General features: G+C 34.1%; 1 pseudogene; it reads left to right on the top strand.

Annotated features, from left to right (window-relative positions):
- The first annotated feature begins 219 nt into the window (after positions 1 to 219).
- Positions 220 to 782, top strand: LOC100610552 (dihydrofolate reductase-like; annotated as a pseudogene).
- Positions 783 to 10617: the final 9835 nt, after the last annotated feature.

The raw sequence follows: 10617 nt of genomic DNA, 5'->3' as shown, positions 1-10617 counted from the left end.
ATTTATGGATTTAAAATATTTCTTATTAATCACAAAATATAATTCTGATAAAATATTATAAATATTAGCAATAATCTTAATCATCAAGAGTAACCCAAATCCAAGGAAGAAATGGAAATACTGATTGACAATATAAAAACAAGAGTTAGAATTTTGCATGATTCTTGGTCTTGCATCCTGGTGTTGTGACCCAGCTCATAGGTGTTCACTGCTGTTGTCATGGTTCATCCGCTAAACTGCATTGTCACTGTTTCCCAGAAGATGGGCATCATCAGGAATGGGGACCTGCCCTGACCCCAGCTCAAAAATAAATTCGATTCCAAAGAATGACCACACCCTCTTCAGCAGAGGGTAAACAAAATTTAGTATTTTTTATTAGGAAGAACTGGTTCTTGATTACTGAGAAGAATCAACCTTTAAAGTATATAATTAATTTAGTTGTCAGTAGAGAATCCAGGGAACCACCGCAAAGACCTCCTTTTCTTGACTAAATTCTGGGTGATGCCTTAAAACGTATTGAGCAACTAAAATCAGCAAATAAACAAGACGTGTTTTTTACAGTGGGAGGCAGTTCTGTTTATAAGGAATCCATGAATTGAGACCATTTTAAATTATTTGTGACATGGATCATGCAGGACTTTCAAAGTGACACGTTTTCTCCCCTAGAAGGTGATTTAGAGAAATATAAACTTCTCCCAGAATACCCACAAGGTGTTGTCTCTGATGTGGAGGAGGAGAAAGGCATTAAGTACAAATTTGAAGTATATGAAAAGAATGATTAATATAAAAGCGTTTCCTGATTTATTTCAAGTTGTTCTCCCTTTCTGTAAAATCTTATATATTGTTACATTAAAAAAAAGATTTTGTTGACTTTAGATCTATGAATTATTATTTCTAAGCAGCATTTTTTATTCCCCATTAATCTTAATTAGACTATATCAAATACTATTTATAAAACATTCTTGCTATAAGTGCCTAAGTGCCTCTCTAAGGCCAAACTGTCTCCAGCACCTCCTGCAGAGAGATGCCATTTCACACCTATCACATGTGACACGTTCACCAGTCCTTGACATTGTCAGGTTTTTAAATGTTCGCAGTATTTGTCAAAGGTGAAGATGCACTTATCCTTTAAAAAAAGAGTTAGATTACATAAGCTTGTTTTCTGACTCCTGCTATATATACTTGCACCTGTTTGTCATCATTACTTTTTCACCCGCTTTTGGAAAATATGTTTTAAAATTTTGAAGAAAAATCTTAATTATTAACTATAAAATTTTCCCAGGTTATCCATCAAAAGACACTTATGAATTCTATGTGAAGTTTGCCAGTTACTGAAACATGGTACACCTCAGATGACTTCCTGATTTTAATTTTATATTTAAAGATGTACAAATAAGTATCTTTTTGTGACTTAGATTTGCAACTCATTTTATGCTAATATTATAGACATATTTTTCTGTTTTTTTTTTTTTTTTTTGGTTTTTAATAATCAACATAGTTGAAATGGATAGATATGGGATTTTAGCCCCCAAGCTTTTCTACATATTCAAATTTGATCTAACCCATTTTAAACTCTAGACATACTTCAGGCATATCTAAATGGTTAAAACAATTTATTAAAAAAATTATTTAACTTTTCTTATTAAAACTTATTGGCCTGGCGTGGTGGCTCACGCCTGTAATCCCAGCACTTTGGGAGGCCGAGGCAGGTGGATCACGAGGTCAGGAAATCAAGACCATCCTGGCTAACACGGTGAAACTCCATCTCTACTGAAATAAAAAAAAAAAAAAAAAAAAAATAGCCCGGCCTGGTGGCGTGCTCTTGTAGTCCTACCTACTCTGGAGGCTGAGGGCTGGGAATCGCTTGAACCCGGGAGGTGGAGGTTGCAGTGAGCTGAGAACGCGCCACTGCACTCCAGCCTGGCGACAGAGCAAGACTCCGTCTCGGGAAAAAAAAAAAAAAGACAAAAAAACTTATTACAGTGAATTACACAATGATTTGAAATAGTTATAGTATTCACTGTTGTAACCTGTCTTTACATTTCATTAAATACTTTGATAAAACATGAGTTTTAGAAGAGGAAGAGCCTTTTGTTTTTAAGGATATATCACAATTTATTTATCCAGTCCTATTTAATGGAGCATTTTATTTGTTTTCCATCTTACTTTACTATGTAGATTTGCAAGAAACATTTTAACAAATTTTTTTTTGCATCCAAGTCTTTGGTTATTTTTAAATGATTAGTAATTGGAATTAATACTATTGGATTTGTGCTGTATAATTTGGGATTTTAGAACAAATTTTATTGTTTACTTTCTTTTTTTGCTATATATCTTTACTTTCAAACAGAATTGCTTTCATAAAATGTGTAACCATATTTTCAACAATTATTAAAATAATGATTGCATTACCTGTCCTTTCAGACCGCAAATTTTCATTCTGGAGTTTTGTGGTGATTTTTTTACATTTATTTTTTAATTGAATGAAGTGAATGTTATTCATCCTAAGCCCTCTGGCATTACGAGGTAGTTGGGGAGAGGTCATTTTGGCTGTTTTCCCCCCTAACCTCTCCATTATCTTCCCTTGTTTAACAAAGCAGAAAGGAAACCTAAGAACAAGCAACAGTTTTCTTAATGAAAAAACAAGTTTGCTCTCTGGGCTTACACAGTATATAATTTTTAACTTACAGTTAAATAATTTTAATAGAATTTACTTGAGAATTTATCTTTTCTGTATTTTGTAATATGTGAAGGACTCTTTTAGATGTACAGAATTTTCTCTTTAGCAGAGAAAGTTAGTTTTCTACCAAATATACTTATTATTTTTATTCTATTTGTTTACACATTGTCCTCAAGAATACGTACGAAAACTCTATTGGGGCCAGGTGCGGTGGCTTACTTCTGTAATCCCAGCACTTTGACAGGCTGAGGTGGGTGAATCATGAGGTCAGGAGTTGGAGACCAGCCTGGCCAGTGAAACTCCGTCTGTAATAAAATTACAAAAAATTATCTGGGCGTAGTGGCAGGCACCTGTAATCCCAGCTACTCGAGAGGCCGGGGCGGGAGAATCGCTGGAACCTGGGAGGCGGAGGTTGCAGTGAGCCAAGATCGCGCCTACTGCACTCCAGCCCTGGCAACAGAGTGAGACTCCGTCTCAAACAAAACAAAACAAACAAACAAAAAAACCAACATAACTCTATTAGATTTTTTCCTTTTCTTCATAACTATCACCTTTAACTGTTTTCATCTATTTGATATTTCTCTAAATCTCTTGACCATATTTATTCCCATACAAATTATTTGGCTTTCTATAGTCCATTTCTACCTTTACTAGTACAAAAGGAGTTTTTTTTTTTTTTTTTGCATTGTGTCATTATAATTTGTGGTTCCTTGTAATATTTCTAACTTTATTTACCTTTTTAAAAATCTCATCTCAGTAAAAAATTATTACCCTATCTTTTAATGTGTTCTTCATAAAATTAATGTTTATTCCCAATAACCATTCTTTTCTGTTGTCCATGATACGAATGATGAAATGTCTATTTATCCTGATTATTCCCTCAAACACCATACCCCCAACTAAGATATTAGAGTTTTCTTGAATTCAGACACTCCTTGTGCATGAATTTAGGATCCCCTGTTTACACCTTAAGCAATCTTGATAACTAAGGTAAACTGACATCAAAAGTCCAGGAATTCAGCATTTGAGATAAGTAGGGACTAAAAGCAGCAGTTTTCCTACTTTTCTTTCTAACATTAGCTAAATTGTTGCTCCCAAATATACTTGGTTTTTCTATGTCCTCCAATAGCATATTTGTGATCTAGAAGAGAAAGGGAGCTAAGAGGTACGATATATATATTTTTAAAAAATCCCATCAAAAAGTGGGCTAAGGATATGAACAGACAATTCTCAAAAGAAGACATTTATGCAGGCAACAAACATATGAAAAAAAGCTCATCATCACTGGTCATTAGACAAATGCAAATCAAAACCACAATGAGATACCATCTCATGCCAGTTAGAAAGGCGATCATGAAAAAGTCAGGAAACCACCAATGCTGGAGAGGATGTGGAGAAATAGGAACGCTTTTACACTGTAGGTAGGAGTGTAAATTAGTTCAACCATTGGGGAAGCCAGTGTGGTGATTCCTCAAGGATCTGGAACCAGAAATACCATTTGGTCCAGCAATCTCATTACTGGGTATATACCCAAAGGATTATAAATCATTCTACTATAAAGACACACGCATACATGTGTTCACTGCAGCACTATTTACAATAGCAAAGACTTGGAACCAACCCAAATGTCCATCAATGATAGACTGGATAAAGAAAATGTGTCACATATACACCATGGAATACTATGCAGCCATAAAAAAGAATGAGTTACTGTCCTTTGCAGGGACATGGATGAAGCTGGAACCCATCCTCAGCAAACTAACACAGGAACAGAAAAACACCCTATGTTCTCACTCATAAGTGGGAGCTGAACAATGAGAATACATGGACACAGGGAAGGGAACATCACACACTGGGGCCTTCTGGGGCATGTGGGAAAAGGGGAGGGAGAGGATTAGGACAAATACCTAATACACACAGAGCTTAAAACCTAGATGGTGAGTTGATAGGGGCAGCAAACCACCATGGCACATGTATACCAATGTAACAAACCTGCACATTCAGCACATGTATCCCAGAACTTAAAGTCAAATAAGAAAATTAAAATAAAAAAATTCCTCTCCAAAAAAAAGAGGTACAACATAACAAGAATATTCAACAATATTCAGGTAATACCTTTAGACATGAGATACTAAGCTAGAGGCTGGGAATTAAAGCCCTGAGCACACCAGACACTGCACTACACTACACCTTCATGGAGGTCGCAGTTTAGTGGGAGATAGTAGATTTTAAACAAATCAAATATATATATGACTATATATATATTTAACTACAACTCTGATAAATGATATAAAGGAAAAGTATATAATAATTTCTATTTATACAGGGAAAAGAATTGGCTGGTGTGGGAGATCAGAAAGCTTTGCTGAGTGATTGCCTTTTAATGAATGTGTAGGAGTAACTAGGTGAAGGCAATTGAAAACAGGGATTCAGAAAGAGGAAAAATGTACATATGAAGGAACTGAAGTAGGCTTTTTGCAGGGTTAGTGAGGTCAGATTGCCCAGAGCATAATGAAAAGAACAGAGACTGGCAAGAAATGAGGCTTGAAAGGTATTCAGGGAACAGATCATGCAGGGGCTAGATAGATGGTACTTGAAAGGACTGGCTAGCCATGCAAAAAAGTTAGGACCTCATCTTGTGGGTGGAATTTGGGGATATAGTCAGGCTTTTGTGAATCAACAAATTTATTCAAAAGCAAGATACAGATATACCTTTGCATTCTAAAACTGTGACACTGTTAATCATACTGTTCTTTGAAGATTTTTTCACATGCATTAATTGATATTTCTTTACAATTTTTTGAAAAAGGTCAGTAAGCCATAAGCATTGTAATTTTACAGGTAAAGAAAATGTAGCAAAGTAAGTTGAAGTGACTATCCTAAATTTTCATAAAAGTTAGCTGACGTTATATGATTCCTAAATTATTTCTTTTCTATTTAGATTGCATTGAGGGCTATTATACAAAAAAGCTCATAAGATCTTTAAAGTGCTTATAGATTCTCCCTTATTTTCTATTCTATTTGAGACCCAATTTTCCTATTCCTCATAATTATTCCCTTTATCAGTTCAGAAAAGTGGTTTATTCATCCTGTTTCTGTTTTTTTTATAAAATAAAGTGGAGATAATAGCCTTCAAGAGTGATATCAAAACTAACTAGGTGATATTTATTAAAAGCGCTGATGTTGGAAACATTACATAAGAACTAAGCATTAGGCTTATCTCATATGGGGTTATGGGAGAAATAACTAATCAATTATTTCAACATGCTTAGAAATTCAAAGCACAATGCAAATACTAACCAAGCATACCATGCATAAATGTAAATTCATTAGTAGAGAATATAGAAGATGCAAAACTTTTGAGTATGGTAACAAATATCCGAAACTGTTATATATTTCATGTACCTCATGAAAATGAATATGAAAAAGGCATGGACTGTTGCATTCTCATGCTTCGAGTACCCAGCATTATATAAATGAATGATAGCAATTAAGTCTCCTTCAAAATTATTTTGCAAGTGGCAGAGTCTCTCCTTGACCAAACCGTAGATGGGCTTCTCTGAGCCCTCTTTTCAACTGGGCCTCATCCTTGGGCCTTGTCCCCAAGCCCATCCCAATTGTAACAAGAATCCTGTTCACCGTACTACTTACAATAGCAAAGACATGGAATGAACTTAATGCCCATCAATGGTAAACTGGATAAAGAAAATGTGGAACATAGACACCATGGAATACTACACAGCCATAAAAAAGAGTGAAATTATGTCCTATGCAGCAACAAGGATAGAGCTGGAGGCCATTATCCTGAGCGGACTAACACAGGAACAGAAAAACAAATACCACATGTTCTCACTTTTAAGTGGAGGCTAAACATTAAATACATATGGACACAAATAAGGGAACCAAAGATCCAGGGCCTCCTTGAGGGTGGAGGTTGGGAGCAGGGTGTGAATCAAAAACTTTTTGTCAGGTAATATACTTATTACGTGGCTGATGAAACACTCTGTACACCAAACCCCCACACCCCCACAACAAGCAATTTACCTATATAATAAACCTGCACATGTACCCCTGAACCTAAAATAAAATTAAGAAAACAAAAACTAAAAAAAAAAAAAAAAAAAAAAAAAAAAAAAAAAAAACCAAAGGCAGATTGTCAGAATGTATAAAAAAGCAAGGCCCATCTAAATGCTGCCTACAAGAAGTATATTTTAAATAAAAAGACACACATTGATTAAAGGATAGAACAAGATATACCACATTAACACTTGACAAAAGAAGGCTGATGGGGAGTGGCTATTTAATACGACAGTAGATTTCATAGTAAAAATATTACCAGCCATAAGCAAGGTCATTTCATAATGATAAAAGTTTTAATTAATCAAGAAGATATGACAGTCCTATACATTAATGTACATAATAACATAAAAGTTTCCGAATACATGATACAAAGAAAATGGACAGAACTGCAAAAGAAATAGACAAATTAAAAAGTATAGTCTGAGATTTCTGTATCCCTTTACTCAATTGATAGAACAAGGAGACAGAAAATCAGCAAGAATAGAGGAGACTTCAATACATTCTCCTCAAGTACCCATGGAACACTTACCAAAATAGAGCTTACTCTAGCTCATACGATATATCTTAATAAAATGATTAAGTCGAAAGGATTTAAGTCATATGAAACATATTCCTTGACTAAAAAGCAATCAAATTAGAAATCAATAACAAAATTATATCTGGAAAAACTCAACCATTTGGAAACTAAGTAACACAGATCCAAATAACCCTGGGTCAGAGGTAATAAAAACAGAAGTTAGAAAGTATTTTTAACTAAGTGAAAATGAAAATACAACGTATCATAAATTGTGGAATGCAGCTACAACAGTATTTAAATAAAAATTTTCAACACTGATATCTGTAATAGAAGAGTCTCAAATCAATGACTTTGACTTCTACCTTAAGAAACTAGAAAAAAAGAAGAGAAAATTAAACCCAAAGGAAGCAGAGGAAAGGAAATGATAAATACATGTTATGGTCTGAGTTTTTATGTTCCTCCAAAATTTATATGATAAAGCCACATCACAGAGGTGATATTATTAGGAGGTGGGGCTTTGTGGACATGATTACCTCATGGGGGCCAATCCCTCATAAGTTGATCAATGTTCTTAAACAGGTGACCCAAGAGATTCCCTTAACCTCTTCTGCCATGTAGGGTCACGGGGAAAATAATGCATGTATGAACCATGAAGTGATCCCTCATCAGACATCAAATCTGACAGCACCTCGATCTTGGACTTTGCAGTTTCCAGAACTGTGAGAAATCAATTTCTTTTGTTTGTGAGTTTACTCAGTCTATGGTATTTTGTTATAGCAGGATGAAAAGACTAAGATGTCAAAGCTGAAACCAATAAAACAGGAAAACTGTGGGAAATATCAATACCACCAAAGAATTTGAGGAGTTCAAGAAAAGTAATAAAGCTTTATCTAGTCAGACTGTTCAGGAAAACAAGAAGATACAAATTAATAACTTTGGAAATGAGTAATGTGATAATATTATAGATTCTATAGATACTTTTTAAAAACAAGGCAATATTACAAAATTTATGTGAATAAATATGGCAATTTAGCCAAAATTGAAAAATTCCTTGAGAAATAAAAATTACCAAATCTCAATCAACAGTGGATAATCTGTATTGCCCTATATCTATAAAAGAAAATTTAGCCATGGTTGAAAACCTTCCTACAAAAAGCTCCAGACCCAGATAGCTATACTGCTAAGTTTTACCAAATATTTTAGGAAGAAATAATATAATTCTACATAAACTCTCCCCCAGAAATAAAAAGGAGTACATACCAACCCATTCAATAATATTAGCATTACCCTCAACCAAAACCAGACAAGGATTTTACAAATAAGAAATCTTCCTCATGAGCCAATTTTTGAAGCAAGCAAGATATCCTCCAATAGGTGAATGAGTAAAATGTGTTACAGCCATATAATAGCATATTACTCAGTGATAAAAATAAATGAACTATCAAGCTATGAAAAGACATGGAGGAACTTAACTGCATATTACGAAGTAAAAGAAGTCAATCTGAAAAGGCTTCTTACTGCATTGTTCCAACTATGCAACATTCTGGAAAAAGCAAAATTATGAATATGGTAAAAAGATCAGTGGTTGTCAAAGGATTGGCAAGAGAAGAAAAGAATACATTTGCAGAGCAGAGGGTTTTTAGGGAAGTGAAAATACCTTATATGTTACTGTAATGATAAACACATGTCATTATACCTTTGTGTAAAGCCATGCAATGTACAACAACAAGAGTGAACCCTAATGTGAACTATGTACTTTGAGTGATTAAATGTCAATGTAGGATCATCCATCAAAGCAACTGTACCACTGTGGTGAGCAATATTCATCATGAGGGAGGCTATGCATGTGTGGAGGCAGGGGTATATAGAAAATCTCTGTATCTTTCTCTCAATTTTGCTGTGAACATAAAACTGCTCTCAACAAGTAGTCTTTCTAAAAAAGAAAAAAGAATCCAGCTAACTAGTATACAGCCTCTATGAAGAACATTATAGCCCTTTATCGATAAGCTAAAAATATAACTACCATATAATGCAGCAAATCTGCTTGGTATATACTCGAAAGAAAATCAGTGTGTCAAAATGATATCTATACTCTCATGTTTATCACAGCACAATTCACAATAATGAAGATACGGAATAAACCTAAGGCTGAACCTAAGGGAATCAACCATCAATGGATAATTTTTTTTAATGTGGTATACACAGTGTGTGTGTGTGTGTGTGTGTGTGTGTGTGTATACCACATTAAATAAAACCTATTTATCCATTGATGAACATTTAGGTGAATTCCATATCTTCTTTATATATATATATATATAATATATAATATAATATAATGTAAGTATATATATAGTACTCCATCTATATATATAATGGAGTACTATTCAGACATAAAAATAATGAGATCCTTCATTTGCAACATGGATGGGACTGAAGGAAAATGATAAGTGAAATAAGCCAGGCACAGAAAGACAAAAGACAAACATCATATGCTATCACTAATAGGTGGGAACCAAAAAAAAAAGAAAAGAGAACTAGGGATAGAGAGTAGAATGATGGCTACTGGGAAGGGTCATGGGAAGGGAGTTTGTTAATGGGAACAAAAATACAGTCAGATATAGAAGGAATAAGATTCAATGTTTGGTAGCACAATAAGATGACTATAGTTAAATAGTTTATTCTATATTTCAACATAACTAAAATGGTAAAATTGGAACGTTCATAACACAAATAAATGATAAATGCTTGAGGTGATGGATTCCTGGCTTACCTAATTTGATCATTACACACTGTATGCTTGTATCAAAATATTACATGTATCCCATAAATATGTACAACTATTATATAGCCATAAAAATTAAAAATTAAAACAAAGAATCTTGCTAAGTCAGTTTAGCAAGAATTCCCCACCCTTGATATCTGATCATCTGGCTTGCCTTCAACAAGAATCCTATTAAGTCAGTTTAGCAAGAATCCTTCTCTGATTAATTTTCCATCTACTGATGCCTTCACTTTGCTCATTGTCTACAAATCCCCAGCTGTTGTTCCTGTATTTGGAGTTGAGTCTGCTCTTTTTACCATATTGCAAAAATCATGACATCTATTGCAAAAATCATGACATCTATTCCTAATAATTCTGAATAAAGTCTTCCTCATGTTTTAACTAGTGTCAGAATAATATTTCTTTGTTACTGGTGGTTGCCTTTATGCAATCTTTTTTCCTTTTTTACTGCTACTTTCCCACTCTCTCTCTTGAAAAGAATCTAATAATCTAAACCACGAGATTTGAAATTATTAAATTTTGGCATTTGTTTTAAATAACATAGTTCTTATCTACTAT

This window comes from Pan troglodytes, chromosome 5, assembly GCF_028858775.2.
Source record: "Pan troglodytes isolate AG18354 chromosome 5, NHGRI_mPanTro3-v2.0_pri, whole genome shotgun sequence".
Taxonomy (NCBI): Eukaryota; Metazoa; Chordata; class Mammalia; order Primates; family Hominidae; genus Pan; species Pan troglodytes.
This window is presented reverse-complemented; position numbering and strand designations above follow the sequence as displayed.